The sequence below is a fragment of the Canis lupus genome, chromosome 13, assembly GCF_048164855.1.
Source record: "Canis lupus baileyi chromosome 13, mCanLup2.hap1, whole genome shotgun sequence".
Lineage (NCBI taxonomy): Eukaryota > Metazoa > Chordata > Mammalia > Carnivora > Canidae > Canis > Canis lupus.
In genome coordinates, this window is record NC_132850.1 from 48,531,030 (window position 1) to 48,544,488 (window position 13,459).

Genomic DNA, 13,459 nt, shown 5'->3' on the forward strand with positions numbered 1-13,459 from the left:
ATTTTAAGGAGGCTGGTATTTAAGACGTCAAAATAAAATAGCTCACACAGCTGAAAGGAAAGCAAGTGAAAAGCAAGGAAATGAAATGATGCAATCTGAACTTCCAGCATAGCTAACCCAGGGGCTCTACTCACACAACCAAAGCTCTGTGCCATTCAGGAAACAGTTCTTTCTGTAGTAGTATGGATCTTGAAATGAGTAGTTGTGGAACCCTGAAGACATCAAGTGGTAAAACACAAGCTTCATCCATCCATTCCCCCACATTGCTTGCAGATGGTCATATACAGGTGCAAATAGTGGGCTCCATCATTAAATACAGCTGCATGTTGCAGTCATTTCATGGTGTGTTTCTGAGTACGACTAGCATCTATACCATGCTAAATACACAAAACACTTAGAGTGATCACAAGTGAAATTTATAAATATCTCATTCACTCATGTACCCATGTGATTTTTTTGTTAATCAGGTAAGGTATTTAAAATAAATATATGTATTGAAAATCCTCTTATTACCTGACCTTGTTATCAGTTCACAGATAATGAAGTGTATGAAGGCTTTTCTAAAATACCCTACGTGGTAATGACTTGTACCCATGTAAGGAGATCAATGCAATCTCACTTTCTTTAAAATGAGATATTTTAGGGGTGCCTGGAGGGCTTAGTCAGTTAAGCGTCTGCCTTCGGCTCCTGGGATGAGCCCTATGATGTCTGGCTCCCTGCTCAGAAGGGAGCCTGCTTCTCCCTCTGCCCCTCTCCCATTCATTCTTTCTCTTTCTCTCTTTCAGAGCAGATTCCCCACTAAGCAGGGAACCCCTTGTGGGACTCAGATCCCAGGACCCTGGGATCATGACCTGAGACAAAGGCAGATTTTTAATCCACTGAGCCACTCAGGCTCCTATAAAACTAGATTTTTTAATTAGTATGAGGCAAAAATGAAACTGATGTCTTACCCATAAGTGCCTAGGCAATCCAAGAAAGATTCTCTTGTTCACAAAGTGTATTTCCCTTACTATTAATTTATAATCTAACATTTCCTTTTTATTATATATTTGATGTGAGTTTTCTATTCTTAGAAATATTTGAAATTTTCTTTCCCTCATACCATAGAGATGTAAACATACAAATTTCTCAGATTGTGACAATTATTTGAAAAACTGCATTTTGTTTATCCTATTCATACATTAATATTCAATAGCATGATAATTACAAAATTAGGATTGTATCTCTTGTTTCTTATATGTCTATGCAGTTTTAGAGCAGAATTATATTTTAGGTATTTTTATTTTAATCGTGAAATTTAAAAATAAGCCACATATCATTTGACATTTATACAATATCCTGATTCTAACTTGAACTATTATATGTGAATATGCACAGAATCATACATCTTTTCCAGATACCTATTTCCAGATACCTATAATGCACTGATTATACCATTTTCCACATCTTCGAATCAGTTAATCATTTCTTGGTATCCATCCATCTCATTAACCTTAATTGGTATTTATTTGGTCTTACCATACTGAGTATATGGCACTATGCTAAGTGCATGAAATGGTTTAATTTTAATTAAACAATTTGAGTCAATAATATTGTGCATGTATGCATGCACACACACACACACACACAGCCATACTGACCTAGTGGACTCTGTATACAGTGTAGTCCTGGCCTAATGGTCTAGTAGTCTCTGGGGATGCAGGTGAACCTTCCTCTGTTACGAGTGAACATGTAACAATGGTATTTGGTGAGCACAGAAGCATTGTTACCAGTTGCACTGCACCCTGGCATCTATATCATGGTATCAGAAGGATATATATAGAGATCATTTGGCTTCTCTATTTTCAGAGGTCATGTGTCAGTTTCATATGTATATTTTATTAAATTTGAAAGATTCATAAGCTACAACTCCCCAAACTCCAAAGAATTCACATAGTTTTTCTTATTTTTAAAAAATAATTAAAAATGATTTCAATGTTATGACAAGATCTCACAATTTCTATATCAATAGTATCCATCAATCCATCACTGAAGTCTCACAGAAGGTGTGATGCTTCGCATGGAACTTTCACTGAATATATTTATTCTTTCAGTTACTCCATATTTTTCATGAAAGGCATTCCTACCAAATCATTTGAGTTGTTTTCAGAACTTGGGAGGCAAGATATCACATCACACTGAAACAACAAACAGATTGAAAAATAATTTTCACATTAAAAAAAAAACCTTCTCTTCTACTGTCCCCATCCCTGTTTATATACAACAAAGAATAAAAACCAAAGGCATGTTTAGATAAGTATAGTCATTAGTCACCTAACAGTTAAACCAACACAATTTCTTTGAACCATCAGTGAATAGTTGTCATTTGGTTGATAATTTACATTCCTGATGCTGTAGCCCAGCCCAGTCTTTAAATCTTCACATTTGCTTTTAACCTGTTAGTTCAAGTTAAATGCAGTTGTTAATGTGGAGCAAAAAAATCCAACTGGAAAATGTGAATCCTTGGTTGGAGTTAGGGAAGAGAGGAATAATAGAGTCATTGGCTAAGGAACAACAAGTGAGTTAGATCATAAGGCATAGCAGGTTGCTTAATTGTAATCTTAATGTCCTATTGCTTTTTTATTATTATTAATGACCAATACTGAGGAATGTTTCAGCCAAAAATTTATGCATGACACATTTCCATGGGACATGAGAATACTCTTGATTTCCTTTCTCAAAAAGGATATTCCATTTTTAGTAGTTTATAGGTATGTTGCATTTCTGTTCTCTTCAAGTAAGCCAAGAAGTGCAGATAAATTAATGTAAAAAAAAATGGCCTCCCTCTATGGACTGAAAATATTTTTGTATTGCAGATTTTAAAGCTTGTTTTGTGATTCTTCCATTAAATCAAGGTAATAAAAAAACAAGTACAATTAATATATGATCTAAATGAAGTAAATTAACCCTTGCTTTCAGGTTAAAATAGTACATGGAAAATAGTACTTGAAAAAACAAAATGCAAAATAGTGTGCTGTGCACCAAGGGACTGCCTGAGAAAGCTCAGGAATTGGTTCAGCCTCAGCAAACAGTATCAGTTTGTCTTATATTCTGTGAAAGAAACAGGATAGAGTAAAAGACATTTCTACCACCTCTAAAACACCTGCTATGGAAACCACTGTTTATCTGCTCTGAATTCTTTGAAATAGAAGGGAAGAACAAGCTTTAGGTTTATTGATCTGTTTGTTTTATTGTTCCTGAGATTCAGCGAAGTTACAGATTTTGTATTTATAAACTCGTTGCAGATCTTTCCCCAGTAATACAGATGATCTCAAAGAAGCAGCCCCACAATGGGGGAGTTCAACAGTGGCTTGCATAAAATCCCACGTGCCTTTCTATGTCTTCTGAGAAGAAAAGATGCAGTAAAAGTCTGTGAGACCTCACACCCCACACAACCTGGCTACACCAGCCAAGATCTCTGGTCTCAGCCCTCCCTGAACCCTGGATGCCATGCTTGCCATCTGATACCACACAGTTTTGCTAGACCAGCTTCAAATTGTTAGTAAAACACAGGGATATTGGTTCATTCCTGTTGTTATTAAAATTAGGTTGGCAGGGAGAAATATGTGAATGGCCTTTTGAAGGTCAAGCTATTTCTGTCTGTAGGGAAGTAGTATGCTCAGAGCCAGAATAAGAAATAGGTTAGCCGAGCTAGGACCTGGGCACTAAAATGCCACTGAGGCCACTATAGCATGATTGAAAATGCTGGGAGCTGCAGCAAATTGCATTTTCTAGAACTCCTCTCAGAGAGGGCTGCTAATGATTGGAAGAAATGCCATGATAAGCTGCTTGCTTACCCTTATAGCCCCAGCTAAGCAGGGGCCCTAAACCTAGTAGGTGCTAAATAATATTCATGAACCAGAAATGATTGGAAGCCTGACCTCAGAGGTATGTTCAAGTAGGAAATGATCACTTGATGATCTCTAAAACACTCTCTAAAGAGAGGTCACTGGAAGGAACATTTCTTTTCTTCCAAAATGCCTTTAAAGAACCTGTGTTCCGTGAATAGGAATGTGAGCTAAATGACTCTAGACAGTAGAGGAGAGGCTGATTTCTGAACCAGCACATCTCTGCTCTTGCCCCTCTCTCAGTGTTCATCCTGTCTGCTAATACATACTTGTACTCAAAGAATATCTGTTTGAAGGAGTGTCAAATTATTAGTTAGCCCTATGTGTCTACATTTAATTTGGTCCTAAAAGTGATACTATAAATTTGAACTTGCCTATAGGTATATTTTTTTGGAATTCTAGGCTCAGCTCATCCTGGTGTCTGGACAAGAAGCATTGTCAGATTTATGAGTCAATGGCTCATTTTGTTCCAGTGAAACCCTCCCCACTCTCACCCCCACCCCACATACATACATAAATAAACACTACTGCAGGGGGTGAGAGCTGGCACATTGGTTCCACTGAGATAATCAGTGGAAGTCCTTTATGTAATACAGCCTGGAGGACATTTTTCATTAAAGTTTTATTAGAAATGAATTCAAACTTTATATCTGAGAAATGAATTTCTTTCTGGACATCAGATATATTTAAGTCTAAGGTAAAAATGATTGAAAGGTATATGTGTGATGTCACAGTACACATTTGCACAACTACATTTCAATGCTTTAAAATAATCAGTACCCAGTAAAACATCCACTTTATTTAACAAAGTCTGAGTACACACAAGATGACTGAGATGCTTCAGTGGTAATCATGTAACCTTGCTCCCTGCAGTCCTTATTAAAAACATTTAGCCATCAAGATATGGTGGGGCATACCATCACCATGTATAACTGACTTTCGAAATTTTCTCTACAATAATTGCACAGGTTGGATTTAAACAACAAATGATTTTTTTTTAAGAAATAAAGCTTCAATGCTTTAAAGAGCATCGTTCTTTAGATGTTTTCCATGATGGGATTCCTAAATGAAGTACCTTCTACTGTACAATCAGAAGCCATGATATGTGTTACATATACATCAAAGACTCAAATATAGCCAAGCTATAATTCTTATAAAAATGCCTTATTGGTGAAATTCAGCCTACATTGCTTCTTCCTTCAGTGCCAGAATTTCTGAACATTAATGAAAAGGGATTAGCTAAATCCTTCATTGAAATGCTAGTGTCTGATTTCCCTGACTTTTGTTTCTGGATTACCACTTTTAAAAACCTCTGACAAGTCAAAGAATGGGGAGCAAAAAGCCTAGTATTCATAGAAGAAAAGTCAGATAAAGATCAATTTTAAAACATGACCAGATAAACAAGGAAACAGAGAGATAAAACCCTGAATATGTTTCTTTAATTAAATTCTATGTATGCAAATTAGGAATATTGAGACATTTTTATTAACTTTTGGTTTTACTTTCTAGAGTATCCATCTTGCAAAGGCCCTATTTTTGAAGCTGTAGACTTAAAGAGACATGATACTGACAGTGGATGTATGAAAATTGCTTTTATTGAACTAGAGTTAAACTGGGAGAAAAATGAAAAATTCAAAAGGAATCTCTATTTATTGTTTTCTGTTTCTCTTTGAGATTCAACGATAATATTATCATTTTGGATCAAGAAGGATTGCAATGACTAAGACTATTTTTTTCTATGACTAAGATAATTGATATTCAGTAATTCATGGAGATAACTACCAAGTTTTCCCCCACATCTTACTCTTTACCCCATGAGCAAGGTGAGTTTCAAGAAAATGCTGATGGCAGTCACTGAATGTACTATTCAGCCAGTTAGTTCTTTGTAGTTATTAACAGAAAATTCCCAGACTGGGTCAAGATAGATTCTTCCAAGGTCAGAGGAATAGAGCCAGGTGAGGTGCAGGTGAGATGCAGGCAACAGCTCACCTAAGCTTCAGGTACCATGTGTGTCTTTTCTCTGCAGGAGCAGTTCCTTGGCTTGTGACCCCTGATGGCCATTTCCCCTGCACTGAACAGTCCACCACTCTATTCTATCAATTTTTGAAGTTCACTTAGCTGTTGCTTGTGAGACTCTTTAAAATTTCTAATTACAGATATTATATGTGTGTGTATGTCTACAATTTTTAATACTGAAAAACCCAGATAGTAAAGAAGATAAAATTCACAGGGCATCTGGGTGTCACAGTCAATTGGGCATCAGACTTTTGGTTTCTGCTCAGGTCATGATCTCAGGGTCATGAAATCCAGCTTGGCACTGGCCCCATGCTCAGTGTGGAATCTGCTTGAGATTCTCTCTCTCTCTTCTCCTCCTCCCATTCATTATCTCTCTCTCTCAACCTAATAAATAACTCTTTGAAGAAAAGATAAAATTTTCATCAAAGTCCATCACCGACAGTAATCCCTCATGACATTTTTACATATACTTACATGAATCACTATATATTTACAATAGTTTTTCCATGGATAGGTTTAATTATAAGGCATTCTATAGCCTAAACTTGTAAAAATGTGTGTGAATATTTTCTCATGTCATTTTACCGTCTATGTCATATTTCATCTTAGAAATGTACCATATTTTTAAACCAATGCTTATTGTTGGACATTGAGGTTGTTTGAAATTTCATATTATAATAAATAATTCTGGTACAGACATTTTAGGAAATCATTGAGTAGTGCACCCATTACATTTTTCTAAGGATAAACCCTGAGACATAGGTTTTTTTGAAACTGGCTATGTAATCCTTGACGTTGTTATTTCCATGATTTGCAGCTGTGTTACTCAGGGTAGACTAACTGGAATAACAAACAACCTCAAACTCTCAGAACCATAATGCAACAAAGATTTATTTTCTATTCACACAGTCTCATGAGGATATTTCTGGTCAGTGATACTTCTAGGTGGTTCTCCTCCAAGCATTAATCTCAGGATTCAGGCTCCTTCCACTGTATGTTTCCACCATCAAGGAGTCATTCGGAACCATTCTAAAATGACATACGTTCTATGGCTGTGTCTAAAACAGAGCACATCACTTCTACCCACATTAACTTGCTGGTAACTCAGAGCCATAATTCAATCTATCTAGATCTATCTATAGATTGTGACTCAATTTATTTATCTCCAACTGTGTGTGTGTGTGTGTAGCAATTGGTGGTGGTGAATAAAATCTTTCTTTGTGCCCAGGAGGAAAACTGAATGTTTTAGTGAACTCAGAATTGTTTCTGTCCCAGGGTGATTTTTCTGAACTTGATTAAAATCTTTCTGTATTCTGAAAAGTACTAGTTCAGGCCTGTTGTCCCAAAATGATTGTTAATAACACCTCCTGCACTTTCAAAAGTATTCTGATTTAGATGGTAAATTATATGGTCACCCTAACTATGGTTCTATACTATCCAAGACCTTAAAGTGTCCTGAATCCTGTTCTTTGATCTAGGTGTTCTTATGCTTCCACACTATCCTGGGATGTCTGTCTTGACTTTCTAATGCTGACTAGATCATTTATCTGAACTAAGAAATTGAGAACAGATCCCAGAGCAGAAAGACCAGTGCTGAGGCTATGTTTTTGTCTTTTTTATCTGAGAATAGAAGCTACAAGAAGTTAGATTTTAGTTCAATAAAAAAAGACATTTCTACAACTAACATCTTCTAAAAAACTTAAACATGCTATTACCGAGGTGGTAAGGCTCCTCTCCTTAGAGCAGTTGAAATGAAGATGGCATTAGCATTTACCAGGGTTGTTATACAATGGATTCTTGAATTGGTTAGAGGGTTGGAATAGATAAGTTTCAAAGTTCTCTCAACTTGAGGAGTCTCTGCTTTTGAATCACTAGTCCACTTGAAATGGGGCCAGCAGGGGGACCAGCCACTGCTGTCAAATGCATGAACTTGACTCAGTTTAAGATGGATCACTTTTTTAAGACTAAGGGCTCAACCATGGCTTTCTAAAATAGCTTAATGCTGGTGATATATTCAAAGTTTTAAAAAAAGTGGAATTTCCTCTTTGTCCTAGGGAATTACCACTGAAGAATCTAATGATGATGATGATGATGATGATGATGATGATGATGATGATATGTCTTTTTAACTCTTCTCACAGGTACTCTTTTTTGTAAGTGTATCATATTCTCTACAATTCTGGTTGTGTTTGCCACCTATAAGGGAGAGGAAAATGACTGGTTACGCTCACATAATGTAATGGGTGCTTGCTAGCCCTGTTTTCTTTCCCTTCTGCATCCTCTTGCAAAATAAGAGGCTATTTTGCCTCTAATGCCACATAAATTATTTTCTTTTCACTGTAAAATTAAGACAGGGAGGTAGGAGAGAAAGGGGAGAAAAGAGGGAAAGAGAGGAGAGGGAGGGAGAGAGATGTTGAGGGGGAATAAAGACAGAAATAGAATATAAGACAAAGAAAGAAAAGAGAAAAGCATAAACTGATCACAGGCAAAATGATATAATTGCTTTGCTTTCAAATTATGCCTTGGTAGAATTGCCTAGTGATGGAATAGTTAAAAATATGCTATAAAACATGTCTATTGTCAGACAAATTAGAGAAGAATAGTATAATTTCAGAAAACAAAACTATCATTAAGGACACTGAGAAAGTGAATAGAGAATACAGTTAAGCTTCTGTTTTGACTTCAGTCACTATGCAGAATAGTTTTAAATAACATATTCCTATTTACAAATTTGAAAATAAGTGTCTGATATATTTAAAATCATCTTTCCTTTTCTTCTACCCCATAGATTTTTTTTTATCTCTTTGAGGCACAGAGCAAACCAGGACTCACGGACTCTAGCTTCCTGCTTAGTTCCTGTGTCAATTATGGGGTGTAAAGAATGGCTTTGTGGTGCCCACCAGGCCGCTCTCTCTTTTCTCCCCTCTCCCTCTCCCTTCTCTTTTTCAGCTTCCCACAGCCCAGTGACAATCATAATATGCTTGCATATTTTTCCTCAATTGTTTTTCCTTGCAGAATTTACCTCTAGGTCACACTATTCATCATTATACTATTCTCGAAACAAATTCCAAATTAACCTTCTTAAAAGAGATTCATTTATTTATTCATGAGAGAGAGAGAGACAGAGAGAGAGAGACAGAGAGAGCCAAGCATGGAAAGGCCAGAGGGAGGAGGAGAGAGGGAATCCTCAAGCAGATTCTCCACTGAGCATGGAGCCCAAGGCAGGGTTCGATTCCATGACCCTGAGATCATGACCTGAGGGAAAAGCAAGAGTCAGCCACTCAAATGACTGAGCCACCCAGGCGCCCCACAAATTCCAAAGTATCTTAAGCAAAACAACAAAACTTATCTTTGAATGGAGTGGATTAATTTAGGAATTTTTAGGAATAATGTCAAATAACAACGTCAGTGGCCTCAGTAGACCTGCTCAAAATATGAGAGAGGAAAAAACAAAAGGAAAATATCCTCTTTAGCAATGGCCCAAACAGCAAAGACCACCTAGTGTGTCTCCTCTGAGCATGAAAATAAAGGTATTAGTGAAATTCTGTCCCCCAAATAATTGCAAATTGCTCCCATACCAGTATGTCTTACTTGGACTTAAGTTCTATTATGAATCATTTAGCTTTCTCGCCCACATACAAAAGTAGAAGGTGGTTAGTTCTCCAAAGGTCAGCCTCATAGAGTTTCACAACAATTTCACTTTTTTTTGAGATTTTATTTTATTTATTCATGAGAGACACACAGAGAGAGGCAGTCTCCCTCTGGGATATCTGATGCAGGACTTGATCCCAGGACTCCGAAATCATGACCTGAGCCAAAGGCAGATAGATGTTCAACCACTGAGCCACCCAGGTGCCCCCAATTTCACTTCTTTAATGCTGGCCTTTTTATGTTAATACTTACTCATTCTTTCCCTGTCTTGACTTTCTTCTCATGTTTCTTCACTCCCTCCCTACATCCCATGGTTTTAAAATCACCTGCAAGTTGTTGACTGTTGACATTGCGTCTGCATTCTTCACTTCGGCCTTCATCTATGTTTCTCCTTTGTCCTCTCTGCATTCTCAATGAGAAGTCTGTGTCATTGTTCTATTTGTACTGTTGTGGATTCTATGTCTCTTTCCTCCCACCATGTTTAAACTGTTTTCCTTATCGCTGGTTTTAAGCAATTGGATTATGTTGTACACAGCTGTGGTTTTCTTAAAAGTTCTTGTGCTTGGAGTTTGTTGTGCTTATGGATCTTGGGGTTTACAGTTGTCAACAAACTTAGAAAATTTTGTCTGTTATTTTTTTCTATTTTTTTCAGTTCTACTATGTTTAGATAAATTAGACCTTCTACTTCAGGTAAATTAGACCACTTGAAATCATTCCACCGCTCAGTAACTCTATTTTCATTATTTTTAATTTCTTTTCTTCCTTTGTCTCCTTTTGCATAGTTTTCATTGCCATGGCTTCAATTTTCCTAAACTTTTCTTCTATAATGTCAAATCTGCCATTAATCCCACGCAGTGTATTTTTTATCTCTGACATTGTAGCTTTTATCTTTAGAAGCTTTATTTGAGTCCTTTTTAATTTTCTATGTCTCTACTTTTTGAACATATGGGGTACAATTAAAACAACTCTTTAAATGTCTTTCATCTCATAATTCTTTTTTTAAATATTTATTTATTTATTTTAGAGAGAGAAGGAAAATAGGTGCAGGAGGGGCAGAGGGAGAGGGAGAGAATCTCAAGTAGGCTCCATACTGAGCAAGGAGCCCAACAGGGGGGCTCCATCCCATGACCCTAAAATCACAACCTGAACAGAAACCAGGAGTAGGTTGCTTAACTGATTGCACCACCCAGCTGCCCCTTGTCTCATAATTCTAACACCTATGTCTATTTTAGTTGGTTTAGATTGACGATTTTTTTTCCCTCAGTATGGGTTATTGTAAATTTTAACTTGCTGGGTGCTGGATATATTTTATCCCTGCAAGTATTCTTGAACTCTTTTCTGGAACACAATTACTTAAAAACAATTTTATCCTTTCAAAATTTGCTTTTTTTAAGATTTGCTAAGACCAGAGTAGTGCTCAGCCACATGGTTATTAATCCCCACTACAAAGGTAAAACCTTTCTGAGTAGTGTACCCATAGTCTGTGAGTCATGAGGGTTTTTTCAATCTAGGGCACACACTATTTCTGCCCTGTGAAAGTTTCAAGGGCTTTTAAAGGGATTCTCTCCCAAGCCTTGAATAATTTCCTCACCTATATCACTGATCTGTACTTTGTTAAACATTTGAGAAAGATATCTATGCATATCTCTAGACTTTTCTTTCTGTGTAGTTTTTCCTTTCCAATATGCTGTCTTGTGAACTCTAGCCCCTTGGTTTCCTAGAAGTCTCAGCTTCATCTCCTAGATTCAGTCAGCAAGGCTTTGCTTGGGTTCATCCTCCCTGTTCCACAGCATGTAAATTCTCTCAAGGAGGCAGGTCAGGGAATTCATACAACTCACCTCATATGTTTCTTGTCTCTCCAATATTGGTGTCCTCCATTGTCTGGTGTTCTGGTGTCAAGTATTTTGAAAACTATTGTTTCAGCTATTTTTCCAATTTGTTTGTTGTTTCAGATAGAAGGGTAAACCCAGCCCCTGTTATTCCATCTTGACTGGAAGCAGAAGTTCTATATTCCAATCCTGTCCTTTTTGTTGAACTCCAACTACTTATTCAACATTCAAACTTGCTTGTCTAACACACATTCCAAATGTATCATGCATACAATTGAGTTCTTTATTCCTTGCAAAAGCTGCTTTTAAATTTTCCTCTGTGCTCTGGGCATTCAAGCCCAATATTTAGAAACATCTTTTTTTCATTTTTCTCTTCCCCTTCCCACAGTCTATCCATCATCAAATACCATTAACTCTACTTTCAAAATATATTCCAAATCCAACTTCTTTTTTACCTTAACTAAGACCTCTCTACTCCAAGACATCAGATTACTATGGAAACCCCATGTCAGTCAGTGCTCTGGCAGGGATAAAAGACAATATCCTCAAACTGATGAGTTAGGAAAGAATTTAATAAAGAGATCATTTGAAAAGGCAAAGTCTGAGTTAGAAAAAGCAACAGTGAAAAGTTTTGTAATCAACAGATAGTAATAATTGGGAGTCATTTCCACTCAAGGACCTGAAGACACAGAGGGAGAAAGCAGGTACTAAAAATAGGAAAATGTAGGGTGACAGTGACTGCAGCTCTTGGTACAGAGAGAGGCAGCTGACCCTCAGCAATCTTGCAGGTGGGAAGCTGAGGAACTTAGTACACTGACCTCAGTCTCCTCTCAGTTTTCTGTTAGTGGCTCCCATTGACTGAAGCCAACTGGAAGCCAGAAGTCAAAGGAATTTTTTGGCATACCCCAGAAAGGTCAGGTTCTAGGGACCCAGCATGGAGACAGACAGCAAGTGACTCTGGAGGAGCAAACAGAAGATACTGAGCACAGTGCCCTAAGTGGTCTCCTCACTCTGCAAGCCCTCCTACCATCTGTCCGTTTGGAGCAGCCACAGGGACCCTTTGAGAATATAAATCTGCTTATGTCATTCCAGTGCTTAAAAATGCTAAAATGGCTTTCCCTGACACAGAATAAAATTTAAAATCTTTACTATGATCTAAAGTTCCTAAATGATTTCATCCCTGCCTATTTTGCCAATCCAATAACTAATTACTCTTCCCATCTCTTTCTCTGCCACTGCCACAGTGGCCGTCCTGCTTCTCCTCCATGTCTCAAATTCCTTCCTGCTTTGTGTTTGCTCATCTCCCTATAGCTGAGAGTTCCTCCCCGGTTGCCCATTTTATTGTCTTCTCAGATTCACTCTTCTAAAATAGTAGCCTTTTTTATTCTCTATCTACTAGAATATTTTATATTTCTTCATAATAGTTATTGCCACTTGTTTTTCATCTCCCTCTTTCAGTAGAATATAAGCTCTATGAAGGCAAGAGCTTGGCTGTGTAAATGGCTGCTGTGTCCCTGTGGCTAGAACAGCCTGTGAGTTTATAAATAACAAATGTAAATTGAACAAGTAAAGGAGTACCAGATAATTCCCTCTTTTGTTAATCCAGAGAAATTTTTGTAAATGTCCCTTCTAATCATTGCATCTCATTATGCAATCCTGTAGTTCCCCATTTTATTTCCTTAAATATTTATAGACAGTGTATTAGTTTGCTGGAACTGCTGTAACAACTTACTGTGATCTGAGTGACTTAAACAATGACAATTTATTCCCTCATAGTTCTGGAGGCCAAAAAAATCTGAGATCAAGAGGCCGTGAGGGTTGGTTCTTTCTAAAGACTATGAGGAAGAATCTGTTCCATGCCTCTGACCTTCCTCTGGTGGTTTGCTGGCAGTCTTTGATATTCCTTGGCCTGTAGAAGCATCAAGGCAATCTCTGTCCTTGTCCTCATCTCACCTTCTCCCTGTGTGCATCTGTCTCCAAATTTCCCCCTTTTACACAAGCCATGTTGGGTTCAAGACCCACCCTACTCCAGTATTACCTCATCTTGCCATGAATTATTACCTTATCAAAGACTTT

At 37.3% G+C, this 13,459-nt stretch overlaps 1 long non-coding RNA gene across 2 annotated transcripts; it reads right to left on the minus strand.

Annotated features, from left to right (window-relative positions):
• Positions 1 to 1,916: 1,916 nt before the first annotated feature.
• On the minus strand, positions 1,917 to 9,948 carry LOC140602229 (uncharacterized). Of its 2 annotated transcripts, none has more exons than XR_012005207.1 (3): positions 9,807 to 9,948; positions 7,619 to 8,099; positions 1,917 to 2,177 (listed from the first exon to the last, which is right to left on the minus strand). It is a non-coding gene; the product is annotated as an uncharacterized lncRNA (long non-coding RNA). The 2 variants fall into 2 exon arrangements; XR_012005206.1 differs by lacking the exon at positions 1,917 to 2,177 and adding an exon at positions 6,777 to 6,932.
• Between the last annotated feature and the right edge of the window lie 3,511 nt (positions 9,949 to 13,459).